Source organism: Cibotium barometz, chromosome 1, assembly GCF_041138505.1.
Source record: "Cibotium barometz isolate CiBa-2024 chromosome 1, ASM4113850v1, whole genome shotgun sequence".
NCBI classification, from domain to species: Eukaryota; Viridiplantae; Streptophyta; class Polypodiopsida; order Cyatheales; family Cibotiaceae; genus Cibotium; species Cibotium barometz.
The window spans coordinates 12,989,905-12,995,904 of NC_141046.1; positions in this window are offsets into that span (position 1 = coordinate 12,989,905).

Sequence of the window (6,000 nt, forward strand, 5' to 3'; positions counted from 1 at the left end):
TAAGCTTTATGTATAAGGCCTCATGCATAGTTTTATGCTTAAGGCCTCATGCTTAAGGCCTTATGCATAAGGCCTCATGCATAGCTTTATGCTTAAGGCCTTATGCATAGTACTTTATACATAAGGCCTCATGCATAGCTTTATGCTTAAGGCCTTATACATAAGCCTTATGCATAAGACCTCATGCATAGATTTATGCATAGTGCTTTATACATAAGGCCTCATGCATAGCTTTATGCTTAAGACCTTATACATAAGCCTTATACATAAGACCTTTATGCATAGATTTATGCATAAAGCTTTATGCATAAGGCCTCATGTATGTTTTATGCATAAGGCCTAATGCATAATGCTTTATGTAAGGCTTGCGTAACGGCTTGCATAACGCATAGTGCTTTAAACATAATGCATAGTGCTTTAAACATAATGCATAGTGTTTTAAGCTTATGCATAGTACTTTAAACATAATGCTTGCATAAGGCTTGCATAATATTTTTTAAATATTCTCTTTGTTTGTATAGATGTGGCATGGGTCCTTGTTCTCTTGTCCCACAGACCCACAGGTTGAGCCTCTCATCGAGTCTCACCAATGATGGTTTGCTAGGGAGGTAGAGGGCATCTTTGGCTATACTCCCACCCCTGAGCCGTTGGCAGCCTATATAGCAGGCACCCCTTTACCATCAGGTCCCAATAGAGTTCCTTTCCAGGCACTTTATCCTTACCAGGCACTTCACTTACCTTTACATTCACCCCTCATCCGTCAGCCCCAGTTAGTGCTACAGCATCTCCTACACCTCCACCTTCAGGAGATGTGACACCTCACAATTATCACGGCTCTCATGAGAGTGGTAGTCGTCGTCGTGGTGGTCATACCTCACGCCGCACTAGCACTGAGAGTGGAGGTAGAGGAGATAGAGGATGCCTAGGGTAGTGCTTTGGGAGTGGGGATAGTTCTTTAGAGTCACCACCACATCATGGTGATATTATGATATCACAGATGTGGGTGGCATAGTTGATGACTCTCGTGAGAAAAAGGAGGTGGTAAACTACTTGCACCAAGTAGTTTTTTCACTGCTTTATATATTTTAAGCAGCAAAGAGAGAGCCTAGTGGATGATTGCATTAAAGCTGTCCACAAGAAGTATCCTAATCCTCACGACCAAAGGTTTAACAATAGATGGGTACGACACAAAATCAAAGACATACTTAAGAATAGGAGGTCTCTAGTATAAGGAGACATGCAAAGCAGGAGAAAGCCCGAATAGATGCCGGTCAAAATGGACACGGTAAGCCATCTACTGCTCATAAGGGCGAGTGGAAGAAAGCCAAGAGGAGCTCTTAGTAGAAGGAGTAGTGAACGAGCAACAAAGAGAAGCGTGGCGAGTACAAATGGAGCGATATGGATTGTCGCACTTCGGATCTGGAGGTTGTGCATCATGGGAGGCCGAGTTTGTATGTATAGTACAACTTCATGTCTTTTCTTTATATTTGCTCTATTTGAGTTGTGTTATAATGTTTGTCTTGTAATGTAGCGTGACATTGTGGGTAGAAATCCTACCCCAGCAGAGAGTGGCTACCATCGTTGCCACAGTAGAGGAGATACATGGGATTACCTTCACGATGAAGGGATCACCTCCAACAAACAATACAATCGAGCAAGGAGAACACCAATGCAAGTAATACTTTTTTATTTTTATTTACAAAATATGTTTCGACCTTTATAATACTTTCTATTTTTATTTATATATATCTTCACTTTGTGTAGGCACAAGGTGGACAAGAAGGAGAACAAGATGATTCGGAGAGTGATGACTCCTCCGAGTAGTTGCCCGCTAGTTTTTCTTCATGTATTGTTTTGGTTTATGTAACTATGTTTCTTTTTCAAGCCTCATGTGGCTACCATATGCAACACATGATATACTGTAGAGGCCACACCCCGGCATATCCTTTCCATGCATGTATGTGTTAAGTAAGAGAAGGAATTATATACATGCTCATGATATACTCTAGATTCACTTGGCTATAAGAGGTTCCATGTTTATTTTGAAGTACAGATTCACTCTTTATAATGTGTGCCAAGTCCCCTAATCATGCTGCTGCTTTCAAGTTGAACATACTGATTTCACCATGCATGACTTTCCGAAAGAGAGACAATGCCTCGCTCCGGTTGTTGTACCACAATGAGTGTTTCTGATCCCACTCATCCATGTGTGCAGCCTGCTTTATAGCAGAGCTATTGCCTCGACTCTGCTCGACCCAAATCTTGTAGGGGTTATTGGAAGAATTGGTCGTCATGCGAGACCACAGATCTGCTGTCACGTTAGACCACAGCTTCACACAGGCAAAGGTAGCAATCATGATGTTTGGGGGAGAATGCAACATGGCATCTCGGATCGTATTCACATAGTTGATGGCTGGAGGCTGCAGAATCACACCATAGTTGTCTTCTCCGTCATCTTTGATATTCCAGTTTGCAAACAAAAGCACAGAACATTTCTGGTAATCCTCGTATGACTCGTTAGCATATGTCCTGAGTGGCTGGGGGACAGTGTGGTTGCTTGCAAGCTGTCTCCACAACTTTGCAACCTCGCGGCACCATGCCGCGTCTTGGATGGTGATCAAATTGCCATAGAAGTTGGGGTCCAAATCTCCAGCGACTACTCCAGCAATGAATGTGGTATCCCAGGCACGCTCCAGTAAGTCAGCTGCACTACTCCACAAGTAATCTGACAAGCTTGTCACCTGGTCGTGTGAGCCCATTGCTGCATTGTTGCTCCATGTACAATATCCCCAGGTGTTGTGGTGGTTAATGCCGTTTTCTGATGCGCACATGTTTACGTGATCTTCTGGTACTGCATCTGGCGGTGAGAAGATAGGACCTGCAGCTGCAGCACTAGCAGTGAGCACCCTTAGTCACAGCTAGTGTACTTCAATCAACATTCAACTGGACAATCCACTGTGACACGATCCACAAGGTCACGGATTATGCGTATTTCTGAATTTGCCCACAGGCATTTAACCTTGGGAGGACTAGAAAATAAACACGGGATTAAGATTCCCCACACAGAAAGAATTACACATTGTCGGAAATTAATACTGGTGATATTTTTTCGACAACCATACCGTCTTCCAGAACGTGCAGGCAGATGATGATGAGCATGGCCATCATCACAGAGATGACGCCTGATCTCTGCAGATCCATCGATAGGAATGTAGATCTGTGACAGGCGCACATGACGTGACGAAGGAACCTCAAGGTTACAACGTTAGAATTAACAACACATTTAACAAACTGAAATAAAATCAGAGCAGCAGCTGCTGGTGGGCTCATTTGTGTGAATCTCAGCTCCGCCCCCTTGTGCTTATTCTCACCTTCTACTAAGCAGTAGCGCGTGCAGGCGCACCAGCTGAAACCACGACACAGCCTCCTGCTGTATCAGCAAGCAGCATACCAGGTTGGTAATTAGTGATTGTGTGGATGCACAAGCTGCACCAAATTGCGTGCTAGCTGAGGGCTTAATTTGCAAAATTACACACGTCCTTGAGCAACAAGCAGGTCACTCGATCACTAGCCGCTACAGTCTTATCTAACTAGAATACTTTCCTCGGACCTCCAAGCATCTACAACTTCAGGTTGCTACGATTGTCGTCGAAGAGGAATTATGGTCGAATCACACGTTGATAAGTATTGAGCAATGCCTGCTCCCACGGAGATGATGATGAAATATTGAGCAAGCTGCGTCTGTGGGAGTAGACACTGGCATGAAAGGCCCTTATATAGTGTGGGCAAAAAGAAAAGAAGAGGGTACAATGTATTTTGTTCCGGTGAAATTTGTTTTGAAATTCTAAGTTTTTTTTTTGGGTAGGTTTAGTTACAGATACTTTCAGAGTTGAAGGTTTGGAAATTCTAAGTTTTTGGGTAGGTTTAGTTATAGATACTTCCAAATTATTATTATTGTGAATATGTGTGCAAAACGTTTTTTTTATTATAATGAACCTCGACCAAAGTTTGTTTTTTTTTAATTTCCTTTGCGAGGAGATGGGGTTAAACGTCCACCAAAAGTTGAACCACAGCTCCAAACAAACTTTTTCCTTAACCAATGAGAAAATGGACAAGGTCAGTTAGTTATCAAGGGAGCATTAGCCAATGAGAAAAGGGACAAAGTTAGATAGTTATGAAGGGAGCGGCCTGTTCAGCTCGCCTCAAATAGTAGTAATGGGATGAAAGTAAGAGGAAAATGCTTGTTCCAAATTGACCTTTTCCTCTTGAACCCATGGTGAGAAGGATTCATTGTTACTAGGTTCATTTTTCCGCCAGTGCTATGGGGTCGGCGGGCTCTAACCACGTTGTCTTTAATTAAAACCGGTTATCGTATCATCTTATTATCTTAAAACCATAAGTTGGGTGCAGTGAGAAAGGCACCAGTAAACCAGTAGTGGGGCGACCTCAATGAGATAATGTACGATCGTAATCAATTTGGTTTTTTTAAAAATAAAATCGTAATCAATTTGAGTAAAGGGCTGGAGCAGATGGAGTTGCGCAGTGCGCACGTTTGTTTTGGCCCATTAATTAATTAATGCAAGGGCTGGAGCGACATTAATTGAGAGAGAGATATATCCGCAGATGCTCGTTTCAGGCCACCGATTTGAATGGGACATCATGGAAGTTACGTTAATCACACAGCAGGACTCGCAGTGCTCGGAAAAAACTATTTTCTTAAAAATTGGAAAACCTTCATATATATATATATATATATATAAGAAATTATCAATGAAGAGTTTTTTTAAATTTATGAAGATATTTGTACTATATTCTTTCAAATTTTGCAAGCATTGGTACCTTCAAGCTATACATTTGCAGGTATTTTTTCAAACTTGAAGGCGATATTACACTAAACCTACGTTTTTTCGAGCACTGAGCAGGAGCCATTGACAAAACCAAGTTGATTTGGTCCACCGTCCAATCACACTAGCTGCATAGCCATTTGATAATCAGCCTTCTTCCTTCACTGACCACCGGTTTTCTTTCTAAGGTCCTTCACGAGTTTGATGCCCTCCAAACCTTCTGGAGAAGGCCTCTTAGAAAACAAGGTTTCCAAAAAGAAGGCCACCAAGAGGCCACTATTTTCTCTAAATTTTGGATATAAACATATATATTTCAAGGGTCAACCTAGTTTATGCCCCTCAACCCCCTCTTCCTTTTTTCTCTCTCTTTGTCTCTAGAATTTAATTATCTTCATGCTGTAATCTTCCCGCACTCATGGCATGTTCCAACCACAAGTGACGATCATTGTTCATCATTGGGCAATCTCAACAAACGCCAATTTCACCGAGTCACGAAAACCTTAAGAAAATAGCCATAACTATTACTGTATTTTTATTTAGCTAGTTCAATTCCTTTTATGAATGTTCTGAGCCAGCCATTCTGAATTTTCAATTGGTCACAAGTTAAGTTGAGGTACACCTTTCTCGAACAATGATAACAAGCATTCCTCGAAGTAGCTCCACTAAAATGCTAGTCCTCTTGAGGAAATTGGAATCTCAATCAAGGGGAAAAAACGTCGTGAGCTCTCTACGCTGCGTCGGCCATCAAAAACAATGGCCGTTTTGTTTTGAAGGAGGCTCCTTGTGCAAGGGGAAGTGGAAGGAAGAGGCAAGCATTGGGCGATGCCCCTACGCCGCTAGCAGGGAAGGCATATGCGCGAAAGGTGCTTCGAGAGAGGTAAGGAAGAGAGATGGAGGCCTGGCAATAGGCATGAAGGAAGCACGACTTTAAAAAAAGACTGGAAAAGAAAATGATTATAGTATAGCTAACGTCTCATCCCACCGGCTTTTGTGGTGGCTTGGTTCGCAGTCAAAAGAAATCATGCAAATAACAGGTGGTAATGCATGATGGGGCAGTGATGTCTCCCTCCCCACCATAGATGTAAATCACATTCATTCTCGGCACATGCAACAAGGAGCTCGAGTCCCTTTGCAACCACTGCCACTACGGAACGAG